The following is a 27,749-nucleotide window of genomic DNA, read 5'->3' on the forward strand; positions in this document are numbered from 1 at the left end:
GGTCCCCCAGAGTTGTCTCCTTCCCTCACTTCTTCTGGCCTTTTGACCTTCCCGCTGACCTTTGCTGGCCAACCTCCTGCACTCCTTAAGCTCCTCTCCTACTTTGCTTCTCCTTAGCATTTACAACTATCTAACGTTTTTGTATATTTCCCTTAAGTTTTTCAATTGTCTTCTAACGTGTAAACTCCACGAGGGGCAGGGATTGTTTTTGCCAACGACCTCCCCCCATCGTCACTGCTCTATTCTCAGCCCCTAGGACAATGCCTGGCACTAGTAGGTGCTTAATAAATATTTATTGATTGAATACATGATGGAAAAACAATAACCGAAAGTTTTATGTCTTCCGGTTTCCTCAACTGCGATTTGGAGTGTTGCCTGGCTGGCCTCCTCGGCTTGTTTCCAAAAGAGGATGCTAGACCGAGACCTGTGAACAATGGTGCATCGCTCACAGAGATCACTAAGGTCAGCCCCTGGGTTCATTCCCCGAGGCTCTAAACTTTTCCGAGATGCCCCCGGGGCTGCGGGGCAGCCCCAGCCGGCTTTCGCATCCCTACCCATCACATTTCCGAAGAGGCCCCACCACTCCGGACCCGCCCACCAGGCCCCACCCACTCAGCACAGACCACGCCCCTCCGACGCCCTTAAGAGGGCCCCTCCTCTGTCGGCCCCACCCACTCCTGCCCCGCCCGTGGTTTTGTCCCTGCAACGGAGGGTACCCTGTCGTCTTTGCCCCGCCCACTCCACCGCCTCTCCTCTTCGGCCCCGCCCCTGAGTTCGGCCCCGCGCCTGGTTCAGGCCCCGCCTCCTCTGGCCCCGCCCCTCGGTCCCGCCCCGGGCTCGGCACTCCGCGTCCCGCGCCTGCCGCAGCCTCGGCGCCTGCAGGCCGGGAGGAGCGTGGCGCGGGTGCCTCCAGACACAAAGAGCGGCTGCAGGACGCGGGTGGGAGAAGAGCGTCCGCGGGCGCCCTTGGCCTGTGCGCGCGCAGGCGGAACCGGAGACGCCCCCCCGCCCAGGTGAGCCGGCCGCGGGGCGTGATAGCGCATCAGGGGGCGCACAAGGGTGGGTTGGTGGGGACCAAGTGCCGGGGGGCCCGCGCCTCGCTCCGCCTCCGGGCCTGGGGGCCCCTCGGGAAGTCCGGCGGGACCCTGCTTCTCCTGAGACCCCGGAGCGCGGGGCGGGTCCGGTAGAGCCAGGCCCTCCGGCGGGCCGCGTCTAGTTTGGCGCTCCGGGACCTTGGCTCAGGTGGCCGGCGGGCGTTCGGCTGGGGTCGCGGGGCTGCCGGGCCCGTCCTCTGGGCGGCTGCTGGCGTCCAGTTACTGCACGGTATGAGCTCTGAATAAGATCTCCCCACTATGCCGAAGCTCTAGGACCTGCCTGCTTCTTTTGGTGTATCAGTAGTTTGCACATGGAAAAATTGTTAGAAATAAGGACTCACGCTCTGGGGCGGAGAAGTCTGCTGCGAGTTTTGTCTGTCGTGAGTTGTTTGCAGAAGCGCAGCTTTCCTCCCGCCAGTGCGCTTAGTCGCAGAACCCATAAATCGTGCTGATTACTGGGAGCTCCGTGTAGGGAGCTCCGTGTATTTGTACAGGATGGAAGTGAAGAAGGTCGCTGGGTTCCCTTCTGCAACCGGAGACTTAGGCCACGCTGTGGAACAGGGAGGGGTCGGGGGCAAGAACTGTGGAGCTGGAGCGCCGGGAGGGTCGAGTGACGCTCGCGCTCCCACCGCCAACACTGTCGATAGGACGGAGCGACTCTTGAGTGAGGGTGAGCTGCTCCTTAGAGGCAGCTGCTGTGATTTCCAGGTTTTCCACATCGGACTTAGGATACTTTTAAAAGCAGAAAATTAAAAAAAAAAAAAAAAAAAGATAGTTAAAACTGGTCGGTTAAACAGAAGGCTAAGTCTGCAGCCTCTCAGTTTTATGAACCGAGTGCAAGAGTAAGTGTATATTAAAAAATGCTAAGGCGGTTAGCGAAGCGTCTACCACCGCGCTGTCCCTTTTCTGTTTGATTTACACATCATCCATAGTGGTTTAAGCTCTTACAGATTGAACTGGTCTGTATGGCAAATAACAAATATATAGCTCAGGTTCAATAAAAAATAGAGGATAATCGTTTTTGCAGGATGGTAAAATAACAAATGGTAAAATAACAAGCCATCTTCAAAGAACCTGAACTTCAGATAACGTTACATCATCAAATTAGAAAGAGAACATTTTATGGGAAAGTTAGGGTTTTAACATTTTTTCAATTGAGGAGGTTATGTTTTTATTTTTATTTTTTGGCCGTGCCGCGGGGCTTGTCGGGATCTTAGTTCCCTGACTAGGGGTCGAACACGTGCCCCCTGCAATGGAAGCACAGAGTCCTAACCACTGGACCGCCAGGGAATTCCCTTCAACTGAGGAGTTTATATAAACTTTGATGGAAAGCTGTTTTTCTCTAGCTCATGGTTACCCCAGATATTGCGGTTTGCAGGGCTGCTCGGAGGTGGGTGAGCTGTGCCATTGCTGATGCCATGCTGTGAGTCCCTTAGCATTAGTGCGTCTTTGGTTCTGTGTCCTTAGTCCTTGTGAACATCTGGTGGTGGGAAATAGAGTAACAAAAGAGTCGCAAAGTTCTAACTGTAAGTATTCAGGGTGTTCAGATCCTGCCCTTTTATTATGAGTGGCTTTAGGTGCTGGTTACTGGATAGTTCGTCTCGTGTTTTTTTGGAAGATGACACACGTGGCGTTTGGGACTTGGGGCATGTGAGAGAGCCCTCTGACCACATTCTTTTCACCTTGGATACTTAGCTTTGGATCTTGCCACAAACAGGTGGTTGCTAAACATCTCTCTCCTTCCCTGACTCAAGACAGATCTAGAAGAAGGAGGCAAAACAGTGTCTGGCGTGGCCTTGAAGTGGACATTTCAGTGGTGGAGTCAGGGGTGTGGTGTGGCTCTTGACTGGAAAGAGTAGTGCCTTCCGGCCTGGAAGGGTGTTTCCAGTGCCGTGGCCACTTTGCTCTCCGATTCCGTGGTCATTCCCTACAAAGTTGAGTAGCAGTGGCTGTAACTGGACTTTCGATTTGGGCTTAGCTTAGTCCTTGGCTTCAAGTACGAATTAGGAATTCAGGCTCAAGGCCAGCAGTTTGGTTAATCACAAGCAGGAGGCCAAAACTTTGGGTCAGACCCTACCTGGAGCTATTTGGAGGGAGGTGACAGCAGAAGGCTTTCCTTCCCCCATCCTTGAGGTAACCTTGAGCCCCTGGTGAAACCTCTCTACCAAAGGATTCTGACTGTTGTCATCTTTTGGTTTGTGAACCATGGGACAAAGGAGTCCTTTGGAGCATTCGGTGTTTTTAACCTCTTGATGGAGGTTGGAGTTTGCATCTGCTGCTGGTGGTTGCACTTTTCTGTCTCTCTCAACCCTGGAATGTCCTTCCTTAGACTTCAAGGGATGATGCCTTCTCATTTCTCAAGACTGGTGCATAGTCTCAAATGAACCAGAGCCCTGAAGGTGCTGGCACATACCAGCTTTTGTGTGTTGACAGTTATTTTGTATTTCATGAGAGGAAACTGGCAAATCCTTGTGATGTGACACGTGCTCTTATAACCCAGTTACCTTGTTTGGGGATCTGCTTTGCTTAATAAGTTAAGATTTTGGTATGTTGGAGTTTCTCAAAATGGTCATCATTTACTGTGATTGTTAAAGATCTGAAGGGAAATCAGTCTTCACAGTCTCTAGGTTTTTAAGTTTCCAGTGAAGAATTTTACATTTGTAGGTATACATCAGTTATGTTTTTAGCTGCCTGTGATAGACAGCCTGACTCAGTCTTGGCTTAAACAAATAGAGGTCCCAAAAGGAAAGTACAGGCTTCAGGATGGGTTGTTCCAGTGGCTGAAGCAGCCTCTGGGGCCAGGTTGCCCCTCTTCCTCACAGTGTCATGTTGGTGGTGGCTGTCTCACCCACATCAGGAGGGAGAGGGAGTTTGGCTTCCATGGCTCGCTTTAAGAATGAGGAGTGGGGACTTCCCTGGTGGTCCAATGGGTAAGACTCTGCGCTTCCAATGCAAGGGGCCCGGGTTCGATCCCTGGTCAGGGAACTAGATCCTGCATGTATGCTGCAACTAAGAGTCCACATGCCGCAATGAAGATCCCATATGCCACAACTAAAACCCGGTGCAGCCTAAATAAATAAATAAATAAATATTAAAAGAAAAAGAAAAAAGAATGAGGAATAAAACACCTGTTGGCCTCCGGGCCATTTGAACTGGTCACTGGCTGGGAGAGGACCCCCTCCCCCATCTGCGTCAGGTCCCCCCACTTCCCTGCCGCTACTCCCTGGAAGCGGGGTGTGTGGGGACTGCGGGGGGCAGGCTTTGGGTGCCTGGTCACCGGAGGGCTTGTGTGGCTCGCCACACAGGTGGCATGTCCCCAGTACCTGAGCTTGTGCCCTGGCCAAGCTCCTGTCAGAAATGGAGCCCCAGTCTCTTGATGAGCTGTGTTTAAATTTTGGCTGAGCACTCACTGTGTGCCAGGCTCTGTTCTCAGCGCTTTGGGTAAATTCCTTTGGGTGGTGCTCGCAGCAAGCAGTCGGCTGAGCTGGGGCGTGCTGTCATTCCCATCTCGAAGACTGGACCTCGCTGCCTCAGTGACAACATCATTTCTTTACATTAGAAAGAAAATGAGGAGTTTTCAGTGTTGATACAAACCTGTGACTTACATGATCTGTCTAGACACGTGAAGTGCGGGGCAAGAGAGGAATTGCCCACCCAAATTCCCCCTGTGGGCGAGAGTGTGGATGGCTTAATAAATTGGGCTTTGCCTCCTGTGGGCCTCGTGGCTGTGTGTGCCCTCGGAAGTAACAACGACAACTAACAATAACAACAAAAGAGTCTGATGCTGGGATCGGGCTGAGCCTCTGCTAGCCCTTCCCGCGGAGGGTGGTGGACTGGTCCTGCCGGGGCAGATCCGTCAGAGCGCGGTTCACACCGGGCCGTGGGGTCGCTCTCGGGGTCACAAGATGGCATGAACATAAGAGCCAACATCAAGTAATGTAATGAAACATTCACTGACTTGGAGTTTAGTTTCAGGGCACAGAAATTTTGTAAATGGTTGTAAATTCTTTAAAACCCAACAAGGCAGTCTGCTCAGTGGAGAGTTTGACAAGCAGGCTGTCACACCCCAGGGAGAGCTCACCGGATCTAGAGTATGTCCACCTGCCCTGCATTCGTGTGGTCCAAGGAGGGAGGTGCTGGCACTGTCCGTCCACGTGGCCTCCTGGCTTCCGGCTGCCTTCATGGAAGTGGACAAAACCAGGCAAAAGTGGGCAGAATCATCAGTTCTGCAGCTGGGGAGGGACGACGGAGCCTTGGACAGACGAGACTCCTCCCCTCACCCTGGGGAATGTGTGACCCCGTGATAACAGGGAGGGCATTGCCTTCTGTCCCAGGGGGGAGATTCCTCTGTGCTGACTGCAGCCCCACTGGTTAGCTCCCTGGGCCCAGGTGACCGATTCTGTGGTCTGGCTCCAGAGAAGTCACCGCTCTCCGAGGATCTAGACGAAGAAAGTGACAGGGCGAGTTTGCCCCCTGACTGGGCCAGAAGCATGAATGCCCAATTTCTAAACCTCATAATCTACATTAATGGCCTGTTCTCGCTGCTGGTAGCACTCCTCAGAAAACCGCTTCAAACAGGATGTTTGCAGGGTCCTGCGTAATTCAGACTTAGCCAGCCCTGCTCTGTAGCAGAAGAGTAAAAAAATAGCTGATAGTTCATGCAGCAATGTGGCTTTAAAATTAAGCAGTTCTTGATACATTTTAAATTCTTTCTGAATTTTCATCATTCCAAATTGTACACATAAAGTAAGACTTTGACTGCCTTGCTGTGGACGCCCCTTAACTAAGCAATCAACGTTAAGGTCCCAGTTAACCTCCTGATAAGAGGTACAGAGAAGGACACCACCTTGCCTGGGGTATTCCCGCCGTAACCTGAATCTCATCGTGCGGAGACCTGAGACAAACTACATTTGAGCCACACTCTATAAAGTAAGCGGCCTCTGTACTCTTCAAAATTTTCACGGTTTCAGGGTCGAGAAACACAAAGAAAGACTGAAGAACTATTCCAATTGAAAAAGTGCTAAAGGGATCTGACAACCGTATACAGTGCTTTTTTTTTTTGGCTGTGCCGTGCGGCTTGTGGGATCTTTGTTCCCCCTTCAGGGATTGAACCCACACCCACTGAATTGGAAGCACAGAGTCTTAACCACTGGGCTGCCAAGGAAGTCCTCTGTATACAGTGCTTCACCGTAGACTGGATTGGGGGGGGGGAGTGACTATAAAGGACATTATTGGGACAGTGGACAAAATGTGAGTGTAAAGGTAGATTGGCCAATAGTATGTTAGCAATGTCACATTTCCCGAGTTTGATCATCATGCTCTGACCATGTCCTTGAGTTTGTAAATACATATGGAAGTATTTAGGGATAAGAGGGCACAAAGTCTGAAACTCAATGGGGGAAGGGGAGAGAGGGTGGGAAAGAAAATGATCACGTGGACATGATAAATGGGGCAAAGTGAAAACAATTAATTGGTGAAGCTAGCTGGGTAAAGAGTATTCGAGAATTCTTTGTACTGTTCTTGCAACTTCTCTATACATTTGAAATGCTATCAGAATAAAAAGTTACAAAGACAAATGTCCACCCTGGATTCACTGCAATCTAAATACCTTCCACCAATAAAAGTTTGCAGTATTTCATCTTTTCTTTTGTTTTTTTTTTTAAAGTCTTTATTGAATTTGTTACAATATTGCCTCTGTTTTATGTTTTGGTCCCCTGGCCGGGAGGCATGTGAGATCTTAACTCCCCAACCAGGGATTGAACCCACACCGCCTGCGTTGGAAGGCGAAGTTTTAACCACTGCACCACCAGGGAAGTCCCATATTTCATCTTTTCTAAGATGCATTTTTTTTCATCTTATAACATCTCTGAATTTGGGGTGCATCTTATAATCAATGCTTTCTTAGAATTCATTGTGTCAGGTTTTGACATCAGTTTTTCTTTCTTAGTGATTTGTCTTAGAATCAGTGGCATCGTGGATTTGATGAAATATGGTATTCTCTCTGGCTTTGTCTGAGAAGTGGGAAAAAGAAGACACTGCTTCGAGTAGCTTCATGTGTAAAGTTTTTTCAGTCTCTCAGCTCGCGTCTTTGTTCCAGGCCAGATATCCGGCTGCATTTGCTCATTTCCACCTCCGTGCCTGCTAGATATTTCAAACTCAACACATTCCAGGCTGGATTTCTGTCTTCACCTCTACTACCCCAAACTGCTCTTCCTCTGGGTTCCCTATCTCAGGGAGTGTAAACCTGATTTTTAACCAGAGTTGGCTCCAGAATGGCCCCGTGGGAGGAGCACAGGGACCTGTCAGTGCTTATGGAGATGGGGTGGGTGTGTCCCAGTCTTGCCTGGAACAGAGGCTGCTTTATTTTTTTTCTTTTTTGGCTGTGTTGGGTCTTGCTGTGCATGGGCTTTCTCTAGTTGCGGTGAGCGGGGGCTAATCTTCGTTGTGGTGCCCGGGCTTCTCATTGCGGTGGCTTCTCTCGTTGCGGAGCACGGGCTCTAGGCGCGCGGGCTTCAGTAGTTGTGGCACGTGGGCTCTAGAGCACAGGCCCAGTAGTTGTGGTGCACGGGCCTAGTTGCTCCGTGGCATGTGGGATCTTTCTGGACCAGGGATTGAACCCATGTCCCCTGAATTGACAGGTGGATTCTTCACCATTACGCCACCAGGGAAGTCCTAGACCGCCTATTTCTTGAAGTGTCTTTGGGCTCCAAACGTCTGTGCCTCATTTTCCCCATTTGTCAAATGAGGATATTTTTCCCAAGTCTGTCAAGATAATGTACAAGGCAAGTTAAGTTACCATAAAACTCTGAAATTCTGTGACTTAAAATATGAGAGCATTTTAGGAAGGCTTTAAATTAGAATCATTCAAGTGGCCAGTTCCCACTAGGCAGACCCTGCTCTGAACTCCTGCAAGTGTATGGCCGACCCTGCTGCTCCCTGACTCCTAGCACTTCCTCCCAGGTTTCTTTCCGGTACGGTGTTCAGTTCATGGGTGAATCGGGTGGGGTTGGTTGTACATCGGATGCTGGCAGGCTCCATCAGGAGCAGGTGCGTTTTATAGAACTGGCCGTGCCTGGTGCTTCTGGGCTCCTTTCCACGCCGGGGCCACTGTGAGTGTGGTTGGAACTTCTGTAGCACCACATTGTCTCACTAGTTCTTGAACCCCTGTGTGTCAGACGTGGGAATGGCTCCATCTGAGTCTTTTGTAGCGCCATTTGACTTGGGAAACTTTGAATCCGCCCAGGATGGTAACATTTTCCTTTATTTTGTTTGGCATGGACTTAAAGCAACTGCAGTAGTAAAATACTGTGATTTCCCCGTGGCCTAGTTTCTCCACTACCATGTTTCATTTGCATTTTGGGTGATTACTTCTTGGTGATTCTGAATCTGCTTTGGGGACCACTGAGTTGTCGGTGTTGACAGTGACCTTCACAGCAGGCTCATTCTTTAGAAGGAGAAACCCAGGGTATTCAGGCCACTGCTGGATTCTGTGGACTTTTAAATATGTGTAGAGAACAAACAAGATCAACAGTTTTGTGTGATGTGCCTTTAGGCTCCTAACTTCATGGCTGGAATTTAAGATAAGAAAGGTGGGATAACAGTGAGCAGGGGGCAGTTTGTTCACAGGGTTTTCTGAATTGATTTTGTGGGCCGTGTTACTTTATTCTCTTGTTTTCTTTATTATCAACACAACACAAGAAAGGTTCTGGCACAGAGAAAGTTTCCTAACAGATGAATAGAAATGGACTGGGGCACAGAATGTTTGGTTGAAGTACTGCTTTTTAATTTGGGAGACTATCCAAGTTAATGTTCTCTCCTTATAGTTAGGTTTCCTAATATAAAATTCTTGCATAACATTAGGACTTTCTAGTTTGGTTTAGAGCTAGAAGAGACATTTTCCTATCTATTCTGGATTTCAGATTCCTGCACTTATTCATGGGAAAACTTTTTTTTTTTTTTTTTTTTTTTTTTACTATTCAAAACTGCTTTGTGGGTTTACATGTTATTAGTAGGCATGAGGTAGTATGTTAAGGTTGGTAGCTCTAACTGTGTCGTTAGACCTCAGGGTGTGTTCACTTACTAGCTCTGTGACTTTGGGCAAATTACCTAACCTCTCTGTGCCTCATTTTCCTTGCTTTTAATAGAAGGTTGATAATAGTGCCTCCCTCACAAAGCTAAATTCCTCAGTGTTTAGGAATGTGCCCATTACAGGATGAGTGCTTAAGAAATACTAGTTTTATATTGTCACAAGATTATTTAGCAAAAGCAAGCATCCTATGGAGGTGTCAAAGGTCGAGACATATCTCCAGTGGCTCTGACTGTCCACAGAAAGTAGACTCCAGGGCTTGCACAGCTGGGAGTGGGGCGTTGAGAAAAACTCCTAGAGCCCTTTTAATTTTTCTCTCTCAACCTTTAAGGTCACTTGACTGAAATAAAAATAAATTGCAACAATTATCCCACAAAAAGAAACTACTCAGAATGGCGAACAAGATATACAAACATTTCAAAAAGTGATAAACATGGGTAACTTAAAGAAAAAGAATATATTCACCAAGACGTTATCATTACCCTGCAGGTTCTGTCCTCATTACCTCCAGTGTGGATGAATGTATTGTGTGGAGTTGAAATGTGTGCTAGACTTCTGTTTTTTTCTGCTAATTTCTGTAGTGTTTTTTTTTTTTTTTTCAATTTATTTTGGCTGCGCTGGTCTTAGTTGCGCGGCACACAGGATCTTCGTTGCGGCACGTGGGATCTTTAGTTGCAACACATGGGATCTTTAGTTTCAGCATGTGGACTCAGTTGCGGTATGCATGGAGGATCTAGTTCTCTGACCAGGGATCTAACCCAGGCCCCCTGCTTTGGGAGCGTGGAGTGTTACCCACTGGGCCTCCAGGGAAGTCCCTGTAGTTTTTTAAAAGATGAGCTTTGTGTGTTCGTGCCGTTTACAAGTCTGTCCATTTACACTGCTGTTGAAAGCATTCACCTGGTGTGCTGAGCTATTCCCTCTGGTTAGGCTTCTTGTTTTTTTCTGAGCAGTTAGGGACTTTCAGATAGCATTCAATGAAAAATTTCAGGCTTCCTATTTTCCCTCTCTTTGGATATGAAAGCACCGTCCTCGCTTCTTTCCTCCAGCCCCGCCACTGCTCCTTTATGTGGCCGGTGGGATGAGTGTGCCGTGGGGTCTCTGACCGGAACATCCTCACCAGCTGCTCCCTGCGAGGGGTGTGGGAGGGTCAGCCCTTGACCCCAGCGGGCCAGGCAGGTGGAGTCAGCTCATGTGCACCCTGTGGTGGAAACCTCTTGCTTGTGTTGTTTTAATTTGGTTTCTTTAGTGATTAGCAAGATTGTGCCTATTAAATGCTTGCTTATTTTTGATAAAGAAAAGCAAGATCATGCCCTTAGGACTCAGCCTGTGTTCTTGGGTATGTTGACAGCATTGTTGCGCTGACCTTCTGGTCTGTCCTCTGACTAATGCGTGAACAAGGAGCCTTCACCGTAACATCCATTCACCTCAAAGTTTGGATCTCAAACGTTTTGGAAAAGAAAAAAAAGTTAGTGTTTATGTGGATTCTCTTCTGGAATTTCTAGCTTCGATAGAGAATCAAATGCTCCAGCTGGCTTGCTGATAAAGCTCTAGGTGGTTCTGTGACCACTAATAACATTTCTCTAGTGATAAGGGTCATGGGGCTCACAGCCTTGGGTGTGAGTTGTCCATCCCATTGGGGAAGGTCTCTGCTCTGCCCGCCTTCCTGCTGGTTCCAGCGCGCCCTCGCCTCTCACTTCAAGCAGAGAAACGTAGGTTACTCATTTGTCTCTCAGAATGCATCTGCACCCACATCTCTCCTCCACAGTGGCCTCCAGGGAGCAGGTGACCCGCCCACCTCCATTTACTGGGGCTGGTCCTGTTCCCAGGGTTTGAGACTGGGTGTGGGATGAGAGGGAATTGCAACTTCACATTCCACGCCTTTGCTGCTCCAACGGGAGTGAGGTTGAAACCCGTTGGGAAGTTAATAACAGACCCTCAGAGGAAAAGTGAAGTGATTTCGTTTGGTCAGGCTAGCTATACGTGCCTTAGCGTTTGTAAGCCTGCAGCAGGATAATTTATTGAAATTCAATATGTGTTTTAGGGACTTCCCTGGCGGTCCAGTGGTTAAGACTCCGCACTTCCGCTGCAGGGGGCGTGGGTTCCATCCCTGGTGGTCGGGGAATTAAGATCCTGCATGCCCTGCGGCCAAAACAAACAAACAAACAGAAAACCCACAATATGTGTTTTATCTGTTTTTCCCATTCCAAGATGGTACCAGACCTTGGTGTTCCCTTGCCTCCAGGGGACTTATGTTACAGGGCTGAAGACAGAAGTTTCTGGAAAATGACCTCTCTCTCCCTTTAAAAAAAAATTGCTTACACAAAAATTGACTTATATGTGCATGCGTGTGTATCGTTCCAAGAGTTTTAACACGTGCAGATTTGTGTAACTCTCACCACAATGAGAACACAACAGTTCCATCACCAAAAACACGTGCTGCCCTTGGGTAGTCCTAACCCTGCCCGTGTTTGCTGACCCCATAGTCTTGCCTTTTCCAGAATGTCACATAAATGAAATCTTACAGCACGTGGCCTTTCTAAGCTGGCTCTTTCTCTCAGCGTCGGTGTGGCTGCATGGATGCTTGTCCTTTCACTGAGTGCAGCGTTCCAGGTGAGGGTTACCACAGCCGGTCCATCCATTCACCTGATGGAGGACGTTAGGATTGTCTCCACTTTTTGACGGTTACGAATGTAACTATTGTAAACATTTGCATTTGTAAACATTTCATTTTCCTAGGGTAAATACTGAGGTATGGGATTGCTGGGTCCCATGGTAAATCTTTGTTTAATTTCATAAGAAACTGCTTTCCCAGAGTGGCTACACATTTTGCATTTTCAGCACCAATGTGTGAGTTTCATTTGCTGTCCTTGCCAGCTCTGGGTATTGGAATTTCTTAAACATTTTAATTTTAGCTATTCTAATAGGTGTGTGTGGTGGTATCTCATGGCAGTTTAATTTGAATTTCCCTATTGGTGAAAGATGTTGAGCATCTTTTCTGTTTTTTTTAAAAATTTTTTCGCTGCGCCTTGCGGCACGTGGGATCTTAGTTCCCTGACCAGGGATCGAACCTGTGCCCCCTGCAGTGGAAGCAAGGAGTCTTAACTATTGGACCTCCAGGGAAGTCCCTTGAGCATCTTTTCATGTGCTTATCTGCCATCCATGTATCTCCTTTGGAAGTGTGTCCATTCCAGTGCCTTGGAAGTTTTTTTTAAGGGTGATATTCTAAATGTTCAGTTTTAATAGGTTTTTTTTCTTCTGGCTGTGCCGTGCGGCTTGCGGGATCTTAGTTCCCCACCAGTGATCGAACTTGGCAGTGAAAGCACCAAGTTCTAACCACTGGACTGCCAGGGAATTCCCCTTAATAGTTCTTTCTATATTATTTATGCTAGTCCTTTGTTGAATATGTAATTTGCAGAGATTTTCTCCCAGTCTGTGGCTTGTCTTTTCATTATCTGAGCAGTACCTTTAACATCAAAAAGTTTTAATTTTGCTGAAATCCAATTTATCGGTGTCTTAAATGGATTTTACTTTTTGTATCCTTTTTAAGAACTCATCTAACTCCAAGTGATAAAGATTTCCTCCCATGTTTTCTTCTGAAAGTTTTGTACTATTATGTTTTATGTGTAGATTAATGATAAACTTTGAGTTAATTTTTGTATAAGGTGTGAGGTTTTCGTTGTTTCTTTTTCCTGCATATGGATATTCCATTGTTCCGACAGCGTTTGCTGCAAACACTATTCTTACTCTATCAAATCGGTTTTGCAACTTTATCAGAGATCAAATGGCCGTATTTGTGAGTCTATTTCTGGATTCAGTTCCACTGATTTAGGTATGTACACAGTTGTCCCTCCGTATCCGTGCAGTTTGATCCACAGTTGGTTGAATTCCCGGATGCAGAACCCTGGGATGTGGAGGGCCATGGAGGGTCGACTGGACTCTGCCATTTTATATGAGGGACTTGAGCATGTGCGGATTTTGGTGTCTGCTAGGGTGTCCTGGAACCAATCCCCTGCGGATATACCAGGAGAGGACTGTTTGTGCTCATCCCTTCATGAACACCACACTGTCTTGATTATTGTAGACTTAAAATAAGTCATAAAATTAGGTAATATGAATCCTCCAAATTTATTCCTTTTTTTTTTTTTTTTTTTTCCAACCGAGCTGTGTGGGTTGTAGGATCTTATCCAGCCAGGGATTGAACCCTGGGCCCTCAGTACAGAGCCCTAACCACTGTACTGCCAGGGAGTTCACGTTATTCCTTTTTTCAAAACACTTTGTCTATTCTAGTTCCTTTGCCCTTCCATATGCATTTTAGAATCAGCCTGTCCAAATAAAAAACTCTGCTGGGATTTCTTTCGGAATTATGTTAAATCTACAGGTCAGTTTGGGGAGCGTTGACATCTTAACTATATTGAGTCTTCTAATGCATGAAAATGGTATGTCTCTTCATTTATTTAGATCTTCTTTGATTTCTTTCATTAGTGTTTTGTAGTTTTCAGCATACAGATCTGCATTATAGAATTATACTTAAATGTTCACTTTTTTTTGCAGAGGTGTTGTAAATAGTATTGTTTTGTAAATTTCAGTTTCCAACTCCACTGAAATATGATTGATTTTGTATGTTGACTTGTATTCTATGATTTTGCTAAACTTATTAGCTTTAGGAGTTTTTTTGTAGATTCCTTGGGGTTTTTTACATAGACAATCATGTAATCTGTGAATAGGGAGTTTTGTTTCTTCATTTCCAATCTGAATGGCTTTTGTTTCCTTTTCCTTCATTGTACTATGTCTTCCAGTATGATGCAGAATAAGAAGGGTGAGACTGGATGTCCTTGCTTTTCCCAGTCTTACAGAGAAAACATTCAGTGTTTCACTGTTAAGTATGATGGGTTAAGCTATGGGTTTTTTAGTAGATGCTCTTCATCAGCTTAAGGAAGTTCCCTTTTATTCATAGTTTGCTGAGAGTTTTTGGCATGAGTGGATATTGAATTTTTGAAATGCTTTTTCTGCATCCACTGATGTGATCGTGTAGGTTTTTCTTTTTAGTCTGTTGTTGCAATGATCAATCATTGACTGTTTTGGGGAGGGGAAGGAGGTGGGGAGGTACCAAATTACTTTATTCGAAGGAATGGTACAAATGAAAGAACTTAAGTAGATGTTTTGGTACTACCATTGATTGATTTTTGAATATTAAATCAGCCTTGCATTTCTGGTATAAACCCACTTCATAAGTGTATTATTATTCTTATATATTCCTGGATTTGATTTGCTAATATTTTGTTGAGGAATTCTGCATCTATATTCATGAGAGATATTGACCTAAGTTTTTTTCTCTTGTATTGTCATTGCCTGCTTTTGGTATCGAGATAATGCTGGCCTCGTAAAATGAGGTGGGAAGGGTTGTCTCTTTTATTTTCTGGAAGATATTGTATAGAACTGGTGTTATTTCCAACTTAAATGTTTGGTAGGATTTGCTAGTAAAGCCATCTGCACTTGGCAATTTCTTTTCTGGAAGTTTTTAAACCACAAATTAAATTTCTTTAATAGTTTTAGAACTATCATTTAGATTATCTACATATTTGATCTTGGGGAAGTTCTGATACTTTGTGATTTTCAAGGAATTGGTCCATTTCATCTAAGTTGTTGAAGTTATGTGTGTAGAGGTATTTGTAGCATTCCTTATTATCTTTTTAACGTCTGCAGAATCTGTAAAGATATTCTTTTATTTCTAATGATGACAGTTTGTGTCTTCTCTCTTTTTTCTCTGTTAGTCTTGCTAGAGGTTTATCAATCATCTCTAGCAAAAATCAGCTTTGAGTTTTATTGATTTTTCTCTATTACTTTTCTGTTTTCAGTTTCATTGATTTTTCCTTCTTATTATTTGCACTCTTCTGCTTGCTTACGTTCATTTTGCTCTTTTTTTCTAGTTTCTTAAGGTGGAAGCTGAGATTACTGATTCAAGACTCTTCGTCTTTTCTAATATAAGTATTTAGTGATAGAAATTTCCCTCTGAGAACTACTTTAGCTGCACCCTATAGATTTTTATATGCTGCACTTTCACTTTCATTCAGTTTAATATATTTTAAAACTTCCCATGAGATATTCTCCCTGACCAATAGATTAGTAAGGGTATGTTGTTTAATTTCCAAGTGTTGGGAGATTTTCCTCCTTCTGTTACTTACCTCTAGTTTAATTCCATTGTGGTTAGATAGGATGCTTTGTGTGATTTCAGTTTTTTTTTTAATTTGTTGATGTATGTTTTATGACCCAGGATGTGGTCTATCTTGGTGAATGTTCCATGTGAGCTTGAGAAGAAGATGCATTCTGCTATTATAGTCTATGAATACTGATGAATCTTTTTTTTTTTAATTGAAGTATAGTTGATTTATAATATTGTGTTAGTTTCAGGTGTAGAGCAAAGTAGTTCGGTTATACATATATATGTATATATCTATATCCTTTTTTTTGATTCTTTTTCATTATAATTTATTACAAGATATTGAATATAGTTCCCTGTGCTATACAATAAAATCCTTGTGTTTTGGGGTTTTTTTCTGGCCGCACTGTGAGGCTTGTGGGATCTTAGTTCCCTGACCAGGGATTGAACCCAGACCACGGTGGAAGCGCCAAACCCTAACCACGGGACTGCCACTTTTCTTTTCTTTTTTTGAATATTGATGAATTCTGATGAAGTATTCTACAAAGGTCCATTAGGTCCACATAATTGATGCTCTTCAGTTCAGCTTCATCCCTAATGATCCTGTGCCTGCTGGATATGTCAGTTATGGATAGAAGTGTGTTGAAGTGTTGAACCGTAATAGTGGATGTGTCTATTTCTCCTTGTAGTTCTATCATATCTTGCCTCTTGTATGTTGTACTCTGTGGTTAGTCCATATGTTCAAGGATTGTTATGTCTTCTTGGAGAATTGTCTCCTTTATCATTATGTAATGTCCCTCTTTATCCCTGATAATTTTCCTTGTTCTGAGTCTGCTTTGTCTGAGATCCACATAGCTACTCCAGCTTTCTTTTGATTAGTGTTAGCATGGTAAATCTTTCTCTATCCCTTTACTTTTTTTTTTTTTAATAAATTTATTTTTTTAAATTTATTTTTGGCTGTGCTGGGTCTTCGTTGCTGCTCACGGGCTTTCTGTAGTTGCGGAGAGCGGGGGCCACTCTTTGTTGCGGTCCACAGGCTTCTCATTATGGTGGCTTCTCTTGTTGTGGAGCATGGGCTCTAGGTGCTTGGGCTTCAGTAGTTGTGGCACACGGGCTCAGTAGTTGTGGTGCATGGGCTTAGTTGCACCGCAGCCTGTGGGATCTTCCCGGACCAGGGATCGAACCCATGTCCCCTGCATTGGCAGGTGGATTCTTGACCACTTCGCCACCAGGGAAGTCCCTATCCCTTTACGTTTAATCTATGTGTGTCTTCATATTTAAAATGGGTTTCTTGTAGACTGCATATAGTTGGGTCTTGTTTTTTTATCCACTCTAACAGGCTCTGTCTTCTTTTTAAAATTTATTTATTTATTAATTTATTTATTTTTGGCTGCGTTGGGTCTTCGTTGCTGCATGCAGGCTTTCTCTAGTTGTGGCGAACAGGGGCTACTCTTTGTTGCAGTGCATGGGGTTCTCATTGTGGTGGCTTCTCTTGTTGCGGAGCATGGGCTCTAGGTGCATGGACTTCAGTAGCTGTGGCGTGTGGGCTCAGTAGTTGTGACTCGCGGGCTCTAGAGCGCAGGCTCAGTAGTTGTGGTACACGGGCTTACTTGCTCTGCGGCATGTGGGATCTTCCCAGACCAGGGCTCGAACCCGTGTCTCCTGCATTGGCAGGCAGATTCTCAACCACTGCGCCACCAGGGAAGCCCCCAGGCTCTGTCTTTTGATTGGTGTATTCAGACCATTCACACTGAAAGTGATTATTGATATAGTTGGATTAATATCTACTATATTTGTAACTGTTTTCCATTCATTGCACTATTCTTTGTTTCCTTTTTAAAATATATTCCCTTTTTTCCTGTCTTCTCTGGCTTTAATTGAGCATTTTATATGATTTCATTTTCTCTCTTCTCTTAGCATATCAATTCTTCTTTTGAAAAAGAATTTTAATGGTTGCCCTGGAGTTTGTAATATACATTTGCAACTAATCTATGTCCGCTGTTTTTTTTTTTTAATATTTACTTATTTATTTGGCTGCGTTGGGTCTTGGTTGGGGCACGCGGGATCTTCATTGCCAAGTGCGGGCTCTTCTTTGTGGCACATGGTTGCTGCATGCAGGATCTTTAGTTGCAGCCTGTGGGATCTTTAGTTGCGACATTTGAATTCTTAGTTGCAGCACGTGGGATCTAGTTCCCTGACCAGAGATCGAACCTGGACCCCCTGCATTGGGAGTGCAGAGTCTTAGCCACTGGACTACCAGGAAAGTCCCTATGTACCCTTTCAAATAACTCTGTACCACTTTACAGATAGTGCAGGTACCTCATAACAGAGTATTCCCGAGTCCTCCTTCCCGCTCCTTATAACACTGCAGTCATTCATTTCACGTATCCATAAGCTATGATCACCCAGCACATTGTTGTTATTTTTATTTTGAACAGTTATCTATTAAGTCAATAAGAAAAATGAGCGAATTCCCTGGCAGTCTGGTGGTTAGGACCTCGTGCTTTCACTGCCGAGGGTGCAGGTTCAATCCCTGGTTGGGGAGCTAAGATCCCACAAGCCATGCAGTGTGGCCAAAAAAAAAAAAAGAAAAAGAAAAGTGAAACACTTTATTTTACCTTCATTTATTCTTTCTCTTATGCTTTCCCTTTTTAAATGTTGATCTGAGTTTCTGACCTATATATATTTTCCTTTTCTCGGAAGAACTTTTAACGGTTTTTGCAAGGCAGGTCTCCTGGCAATGCATTCCTTCAGCTTTTGTTTGTCTGAGAAAGTCTTTATTTCTTCTTCACTTTTGAAGGATAATTTCTCTGGATATACAACTATAGGTTGGTAGTTTATTCATTCAGTGCTTCAGATGTGTTACTCCATTCTCTTGCTCATGGCTTCTGAGAAGTCGGATGTAATTCTTTACTTTGCTCCTCTACAGGTGAGATGTTTTTTTCCCTCTGGCTTCTTTGAGGATTTGTCTTTGGTTTTCTGTAGTTTGAATATGATATGCCTAGGTGTAGTTTTTTGGATATTTATCCTTGTTGGTGTTCTCCAAGCTTCCTGGATGTGTACTTTGGGATCTATCATTAATTTTGGAAAATTCTCAGCCATTATTACTTCAAATGTTTCTTCTGCTCATTTCTGTGTTTCTTCTCCTTCTCATTGTTTAAAAAAAATTATTTTTATTTTTTAATAAATTTATTTATTTATTTATTTATTTTTGGCTGCATTGGGTCTTTGTTGCTGCACATGGGATTTCTCTAGTTGCGGTGAGCGGGGGCTACTCTTTCGTTGTGGTGTGCAGGCTTCTCATTGCAGTGGCTTCTCTTGTTGCAGAGCACGGGCTCTAGGCATGGTGGCTTCAGTAGTTGTGGCATGCAGGCTCAGTAGTTGTGGCTCACGGGCCCTAGAGCGCAGGCTCAGTAGTTGTGGCACACAGGCTTAGTTGCTCCGCGACATGTGGGTTCTTCACAGACCAGGGCTTGAACCTGTGTCCCCTGCATTGGCAGGCAGATTCTTAAGCATTGTGCCACCAGGGAAGCCCCTATTTTTATTCTTATTTTTTATTTCTTGGCTGTGCTGCACAGCATGTGGGATCTTATTTCCCCGACCAGGGATCGAACCCATGCCCCCTGCAGTGGAAGTGTGGAGTCTTAACCACTGGACCGCCAGGGAAGTCCCTTCTCATATTTTAATTATGCATATGTTACACCTTTTGTAATTGTCTCACAGTTCTTGCGTATTCTGTTCCTTTATTCCCCCCCTCCATTATTTTTTCTCTTTGTTTTTCAGTTTGAGAAGTTTCTAATGACGTAAATTAAAGCTCACTGATTTTTCCTCAGCCATGTCCAGTCTACTGATGAGCCTATCAAAGGCATTCTTCATTTCTGTTACTGTCTTTTTGATTTCTAGCATTTCCTTTTGATTCTTTCTTAGAATTTCCATCTCTCTGCTTATATTATCCATCTGTTTTTGTAGGTTGTCCACTTTTTTTCCATTACAGGTCCTAGCATAGTAATCATAGTTAAACTCCCAGTCTGATGATTGCAAAATCTTTGCCATATCTGAGTCAGGTTCTCATGCCTGCTTTATCTCCTCAAATTCTGCTTTTTCTTGCCTTTAGCTCACCTTGTAACTATTTGTTGAAAACTGGACTTGACATATCGGGTAATAGGAACTGAAATAAGTAGATGTGTACTGTGAGGTTTTATGTTTTTCTGGCTAGGAATCCTAACTCCTACTGTGTTTGATGTTTGCTGAAGTGGTAGAGGCTTCAGATTCTTCAGGTTCCTTTGTTGTCTCCCTACTGTCTATAGGTTTCCCCAGAAACTCTATCTGAAATGGAATCTGTGTCTTGCAGCTCTCTTGGTGTAATGAACTGTTTTTCTACTGGAGCCCTGTGCATGTGGTGGTGAGGTGCTAGGCGAGGAAAGCATTCCGTAATCCTGTGAGTCAGACTGTTTTTGTGGGCCTGAGGTCCTGGACTGTGCCCTTCAGAAGTTTCTTAGTTTTTCCTTTGTTGTTGTTGTTGTTGTTGTTGTTTTTCCTCCCTGTTGTAAGACAGGAAGGCTAGAAGACACTCCAGTTGTCAAGTTGCCCTTCCCCACAGGTCTGATAAGGCTCTGATAAAATAGTTTTCTTTTGAGGCAAGGCATTTGCTATGGGTGGTTTTTCAAAATGATTACTTTTCTCTGGGTGCATTTCAAAACTGTAAGTTTTCCTCTCCTCCCTGTCCAAATCATGAGAGATTTTTTTTTCTCCAGTCTTTACCATGAAGACCTGGTGGGGATCCTGGAAGTAAAACTCATGAATGTGTGTCATCTCTTCTCCCTCCCCCCAACCCAGGAGTTTTAAACTCCATCTCTCCATCTCCAGCCTCCAGCAGTTGTCACCTACTGTTTATGTGTTTCTATCAGTTACTGGCTCCAGAGAATTTTGCCCCAAGAAAGCTGTGGAACTGAAAAAGAAGTTTGTTCTGTCCATTTTTGCTTCATGTATTTTGTTGGTCTATTTTTGGGTGTATCTACATTTAGGATTATTATGTCTTCTTGGTGAGTGGACATTTTGAAGTCATTTAATGCCCCTCTATATCTCTGGTAATTTCCTTGCTCCAAAGTCTACTTCTGGTGTTAATATAGCCACTTCACGTAAAGGAATATTGTTTGTATGGCTTATTTTACCCATCCTTCTACTAAAAAATGAAGTAGATTTCTTGTATGGAGCATGTATTTGGGTCTCATAGTCCCTCTCTTTTAGTCAGTGTGTTTAGACCATTTACATTTAATGTAACCATTAATATGTTTGGAAATAGGTCTATCATTTTATTATTTGTTTTCTGTTTGTCCCTGGTGTGTGTTTGTATGCTTTTTGAGATACAGTTGACATATAACTGTCCTCTATATATATATATTTTTTTTAAACAGGATCTTTTTTTCTTTTTTAATTATTTATTTACGGCTGTGTTGGGTCTTCATTTCTGTGCGAGGGCTTTCTCCAGTTGCGGCAGGTGGGGGCCACTGTTCATTGCGGTGCGCGGGCCTCTCACTATCGTGGCCTCTCTTGTTGCGGAGCACAGGCTCCAGATGCACAGGCTCAGTAGTTGTGGCTCACGGGCCCAGTTGCTCCGCAGCATGTGGGATCTTCCCAGACCAGGGCTCGAACCCGTGTCCCCTGCATTGGCAGGCAGATTCTCAACCACTGCGCCACCAGGGAAGCCCTGTCCTCTATATTTTTATTTCTCTCTTTTCCTTTCCTGGATTACTTGAATGTTTCTTAGCATTCCTTTTTTTTTTATTATTTCATTTTTTCTTCCAGTTTTATTGAGATATAATTGATATACAAAACTGTGTAAGTTTAAGATGTACAGAATGATTTGATTTACATACATCACGAAATAGTTACCACAATAAGTTTAGTGAACACCTATCATTTCATATAGATACAAAATAAAAGAAAATGAAAAAATAATATTTTTTCCTTGTGATAAGAACTGTTAGGATTTACTCTCTTTAACAATTTTCATATATAACATACAGCAGCGGGGCTACCCTGGTGGTGCAGTGGTTAAGAACCCGCCTGCCAATGCAAGGGACATGGGTTCGAGCCCTGGTTCAGGAAGATCCCACATGCCGTGGAGCAACTGAGCCTGCGCTCTAGAGCCCGCGAGCCACAACTACTGAAGCCCACATGCTGCAACTACTGAAGCCTGTGTGCCTAGAACCCGTGCTCCACAACAAGAGAAGCTCGTGCACCGCATCAGAGTAGCCCCCGCTTGCCACAACTAGAGAAAGCCCACATGCAGCAAATGACCCAACGCAGCCAAAAATAAATAAAATAAAAAATTATTTTAAAAAACCCAAAAAAAACATACAGCAGTGTTTGTTAATTGTGTTTATCATGTTGTACATTACATCCCTAGTAATTATTTATCTTATAACTGGAAGTTTGTACCTTTTGACTACATTCATCTAATTCCCCCTCCCCATACCCCTCCAATAACCACAAATCTGATATCTTTTTCTATGAGCTTGTTTGTTTTTGAAGTATAATTGACCTACACACTATGTTAGTTCCTGGTGCACAACATAGTGATTTGATATTTCTGTACATTTCAAAATGATCACCGTAAGTCTAGTTACCATCTGTCACCATAAAAGATATTACATTATTATTGACTATATTCCCCTACATTATTATTTACTATATTATTGACTATATTCTTAGTGTCCCATTTTAATCACTCTTGAAGTTTTTAACCATGTATCTTTGTATAGCTATTTTAGTGGTTGCTCTAGAGATTACAGTACTCATATTTAGCTTTTCTCTGTCTACTTGAAAATAAGATTGTGCCACTTCAAGGGGAACATAGAAACCACACCACCACTTTGTGTTACATCTTCACGCATCAGAAACTGCTTCAGTGTTAGAAGTTTTGCTTTTTGCTGTCATACATACATACATCACATGTACATACAAAATAGTCTTATATTTACATAGTTATTTGCCATTTCTATTGCTCCTCCATTATTCCTGAAATTTCACTTTTCCCTCTGGTATTGTTTCCTTCCCATCTGAAGAATTTTCTTTAACGTTTCTTTCAGAGCAGGTCTGCTGGAGAGCTCTCCTCTCACCTTATTGCGGATGGTGCAGAAGGTAAGGATTCAGCTTAGTGCTGCTGATCGGTGAGTCTCCAGGGTGCTCAGTCACTGCTAAATTGTCTTGTGTAAACATCATGGTTAGTGTACTGGAATTGCCTGGTGTCAGCCGCACAACATAAGCACCACGCAGCAGACAGCTGCTCTGTCCTGCACCAACCAGGCAGAGGTAGCTGAGCCTGGATGAGTGCCGTCTGATATCCCCCTTTGCTCCTCCTGACTCAGTGACCCCCTGTCTTCTTGGAATTTGTGCCCCCCTTCTCCTATGACAGAGCAAAGCCCAGCCATCAGCCATATGCTTCCATGGTCGCCTGGTGACATGGGAGCACGGCCTGCCAGCTTTTCCAAAACCATCAGATATTCCTCTTTGAGAGTATGTAATTAAATAGGTTTTTTTCCACCCTCATTAAAGGAATTTCAGGCTTCAGAAGAAGGCAGGGGAATACTCAGGGGTTCAGGGACCTCCTGAAATCATTTGAGGCCAACCTGGCTTTTTGTGAAGCATATGTATGCAGACCAAGGGAGGGAACCTTCAGGCGTGGAGAAAGGCCACGTTACAGGGAGGCCTTCCCAGTCCCCCCATTTAAAACTGTGAGCCAACTCCCCCACCCCCTCCTGCTTTGTTTCTCTTGTACCACTTAGCACCATCTAAGATAGTATTTGCTTATTTGCCGGCTTGAGAGCGTTTGTCTGCTTCGTTAGTTGCAGCGTCCCAAGTGCCTAGAATGGCACACGCTCAGTAAATATTTCTTCTTTTTCTTTTTCTTTTCTGGCCTCGCCGTGCAGCTTGTGGGATCCTGGTTCCCTGATCAGGGGTTGAACCCGAGCCCTGAGCAGTGAAAGCACGGAGTCCTAACCCCTGGACTGCCAGGGAATTCCCTCAGTAAATATTTCTTGAATGAAAGAATACAGTTTTGCAACTTGCTTTTCTTTCTTCCTTTTTAAAAATAAGCTATCCCTGGCATCCTCCCATGGTGTACATAGCCCCAGTGGTACCTCCTCTTTAATGTTCTCCTTGCTGTCCTAGCCTGGTCCCACAGATGCAGAGCAACTTGTATTACCTGGGAGTGGTTTGAGGGAGAGGACGTGCCCTGGGGCCCTTGATCCTTAGGGTGGAGGAGCATGAGCCCGCAACGTGGCCTCATCCGTGTGATGGAGGCTCTCTGGTGTGCAGATGCTTCAGACACGGGGCTGTCTTTTCAGGCCATATGTCGTTACATGATAGTCACTTATGTTGAAGGTGGTTGTATGGGTCTCTTGAGGCAGAACCTGGCGGGTAACTGCTGAAAAGCAACAGTGTTATGGAACCTAAGACTCTGGAGAACATCACAAGGCACTGGCGGTGAAACAACCTCCTGCGAAAAGCAGGAGACTCCAGCTTGTGCCTCGACTCTGCTGCTTGCTGTTAGGAAATGAACAAATGCCTTCCAGGTGTCCGCTGCCGTGTGATGAAATGGGGATACAGGCCAGGTCCACTTTTTGCTGCGTGGTGTTTGCAGCACTCAAAAACCACCCGCCTGGATAGCCCCTACCTCTGACTGACCGCTTGTGATTGGCCCTCAACACATTTCTGAAGGGAAGCAGGGCTTCTTATCAAAACCACCTGGGTTCTGGGGAGTAGAGAATTTAAAAGTCTAAGAGGAAAGAATAAGGTGACTGTGCCTTGGGGAAAATGGAATGGTTTTGAATGAATCTTCATGTTTGGAAAAGGATGTTAAGAAGGAAGAAGGCATCAGTGCAAATTACCTTGGTCAGCTTCTTTACGAAGACTTAAGATTTCAGACCACTGAAAGATCCTTGTACGTTCTGAGGAGACAAAAAATTATTATGAAATGAATGCTTAACCACTGCTCATTATACTCAGCATACTTATTTTATGTGTGTATGTATGTATGTATGTATGTATGTATATATTTTGGCTACATTGGGTCTTTGTTGTGGTGTGTGGGCCTCTCATTGTGGTGGCTTCTCTTGTTGTGGAGCACAGGCTCTAGGCACGAGGGCTTCAGTAGTTGTGGCACATGGGCTCAGTAGTTGTGGCTTGCGGGCTCTAGAGTGCATGCTCAGTAGTTGTGGCGCACAGGCTTAGGTGCTCCGCCGCATGTGGGATCTTCCCGGACCAGGGCTCGAACCCGTGTCCCCTGCATTAGCAGGCAGATTCTTAGCCACTGCAGCACCAGGGAAGTCCCAGCATATTTATTTTTAGGCAAGGTAGTCGATGGTGTTGTGTAGATCATCTGTATCGTTATTGATATTTTTTTGGGGGGGTGGGGAATCTAATTCTATCACCTGCTGAGAAACTGGTGTTAAAATTTCCAACTATAATTGTGGAATTGTCTATTTCTATCTTTGGTTCTTTCAGTTTTTGCTTTGTTTATTTTGAGACTCTGTTGTTAAGCATGTGGATATTTATGACATGCCTTCCTGCTGAATTATCACTATGAAAAGACTATCTTTGATAATACCCTGTCTCTAGAAGTCTATTAATATGGCCTCTTCAGCATTCTAATGTTTAAAGTATGCATGGTATGGGTTCTAACCAGTTACTTTTTAAAAATTGCAGCTTTACTTTAAAAAAATGACAGGCTTTAATGAGATACAATTCACATACCATCAATTCACCCATTTAATATGTATAATCCAGTGGTTTTTAGTATATTCACAGGGTTGTGCAACCATGACCACAACAAATTTTAGAACAATTTCATCATTTCAAAAGAATTCCACATTAGCAGTCACTCCCCATTTCTTTCTGACACCCCGCCCCCATTAGCCCAGGGCAACCACTAATTTATTTTCTGTCTCTATAGATTTGCCTATTCTGAACATTTCATATACATGAAGTCATACTCTATGTGGTCTTTTATGACTGGCTTCTTTCATTAGGCATAATGTTCTCAAGGGTCATAAATGTTGTAGCATAATCAGTATTTTATCCAACAATTTTTTCTGTTTTCTTAAAAAAATTTTAATAGACATTATTTTTTTAGAGCACTCTTAGGTTCACAGCAAAATTGAATAGACAGTACAGAAAGTTCCCATATACTTCTCCCACCCCGTAGCCTCCTCCACCATCAACATCCCTCACCACTGTGGTTACAGTTGATGAACCTACATTGACATCATTATCACCCAGAGTCCATAGTTTACATTATGGTTCACTCTCTGTGTTTTACATCCTGAGGGTTTTTTAAACGCATAATAACGTTTCCACCTTTACAGTATCATACAGAGAAGTAAACATTGCCCTAAATTCCCTGTGCTCTGTCTGTTCAGCCATGCCCCGTCCCCACCCCGGCAACCACTGATCTTTTTACTGTCTCCACAGTTTTACTTTCTCCAGAATGTCATATACTTGGAATTATATAGCATGCAGCCTTTTTATTTTTTAATTTTTATTTATTTATTTTAAAAATAAATTTATTTTATTTATTTATTTTTGGCTGCATTGGGTCTTCGTTGCAGTGCGCGGACTTCTCATTGCAGTGGCTTCTTTTGTTGTGGAGCACGGGCTCTAGGCGCGTGGGCTTCAGTGGTTGTAGCACGCGGGCTTAGTAGTTGTGGCTTGCGGGCTCTAGAGTGCAGGCTCAGTAGTTGTGGCACAGGAGCTTAGTTGCTCCATGGCATGTGGGATCTTCCCAGACCAAAGCTCGAACCTGTGTCCCCTGCATTGGCAGGCGGATTCTTAACCACTGTGCCACCAGGGAAACCCCAGCATGCGGCCTTTTTAGATTGTCTTCTTTCACTTAGTAATGTGCATTTAAGGTTCCTCCATGTCTTTTCATGGTTTGATAGTTCATTTTTTAAAAGTGGTGAATAGGGACTTCCCCAGTTGAAGACTCAACACAGCCAAAAATTAATTAATTAATTTATTTATTTATTAAAAGTGGTGAATAATATTCCATTGTATGGATGTACCACAGTTTATCTACTTACCTATTGAAGGACATTTTGGTTATTAACAAGTTTTGGCAATTATGAATAAAGCTGCTGTAAACATTTGTGTGCAGGTTTTTTTGTGGACTTAACTTTTCATAATTTATTTGGAGTTAATATTCTACCACTTTCACATGTAATATAGAAATCCTGCAAATGTATACATCCATCTCACCCACTTTATGATGGTTTAGATGTTATGTGTATTACATCTGCATATGTTATAAATTTGACAAGACAACGTTATGATTATTTTACTTTAGTTGTTTGTATTTTTTCCAAGTTTAAGACTTTTTTCTCTTATTTTACTCCATATTTACTTTTCTGGGTGCTGTTTATTCCTTTCCGAAAATATAAGTTTCCATCTGGTATAATTTCTCTTCAGCTAAAGAACTTCCTTTACCATTTATTTTAGAACTGGCCTGCTGACATTTCTCTTAGTTGGTTTTTTAAAATAAAAGATGTATTTATTTTATCTTCACTCTTGATGGATATTTTTTTGGTGTATGAAATTATAGTTGGACAGAGTTTTCCTTTTGTTTTGTTTTTAAGCATGTTAAAGATGAAGTTGCACAGTCTTCTGGAGCCCATTGTTTCTGATGAGAAGTCAGCAGTCATTTTGAATTGTTGTGTCCTTATATGTGATGTGTTGTTTTTCTTTGGCTGTTTTCAAGGTTTTTCTCCTTGTACTGGTTTTTATCAGTTTGACTCTGATGTGCCTGGGTATAACTTTATTAACATTCATCCTAAATGGGGTTTACTGAGTTTCTTGAATCTGTAAATTTTTGTTTTTCACCAAATTTGGGATAATCAATGCCATTTGTCCTTCAGTCTGTTTTTCTGCCTAATTCTCTCTCTTCTCCTTCTAGGATGTATGCTAGACCTTTGACAATTGTCTCTTTAATCCCTGAGGCTAATCTTTTAAAGATTCCCTTTTCTCTTTTCTTAAGATTGGATGATTTCTATTCATCTGTCTTTAGGTTTGCTGACTTTTTCCTCTGTCATATCCATTCTGCTGTTAAGCCCTTCACTGGAATTTTAAGATTTCAGGTATTGTGTTTTTTAGTTCTCAGATTTCCATTTAGCTCTGTTTTATAGTTTCTGTTTCTCTGGTGAGGTTTTCTATATGTGCATTCATTAGGAGAATCTTTTCTTTCACATCCTTGAGTATAATTATGGTGGCAGAGGATTTTAAAGCAGCTAATTCCAACATCTCATTCATCTTGAGGTTAATCTCTGGTTGTGGTTTCTCTTAAGAATGGCTTACTCTTTCCTGGTTCTTCATTTTTGTGAATAATTTTGGACTGTATCCTGGACATTGTGAAGTTGTG

General features: G+C 43.5%; 1 protein-coding gene across 3 annotated transcripts in view; it reads left to right on the forward strand.

The window, feature by feature from the left end:
* Window positions 1-841: 841 nt before the first annotated feature.
* The window catches only part of NINL (ninein like), a 112,820-nt gene continuing 85,912 nt past the window's right edge, over window positions 842-27,749 (forward strand). Inside the window, exons 1-2 of one of the 3 annotated variants that reach the window (XM_068565667.1) lie at window positions 842-1,013; window positions 22,429-22,480. The gene's annotated coding sequence lies outside the window, so the exon portion shown is untranslated. The remainder of the gene's footprint in view (window positions 1,014-22,428; window positions 22,481-27,749) is intronic. The other 2 variants (XM_068565668.1, XM_068565666.1) reach the window with 2 other exon arrangements.

This window comes from Eschrichtius robustus, chromosome 16, assembly GCF_028021215.1.
Source record: "Eschrichtius robustus isolate mEscRob2 chromosome 16, mEscRob2.pri, whole genome shotgun sequence".
NCBI classification, from domain to species: Eukaryota; Metazoa; Chordata; class Mammalia; order Artiodactyla; family Eschrichtiidae; genus Eschrichtius; species Eschrichtius robustus.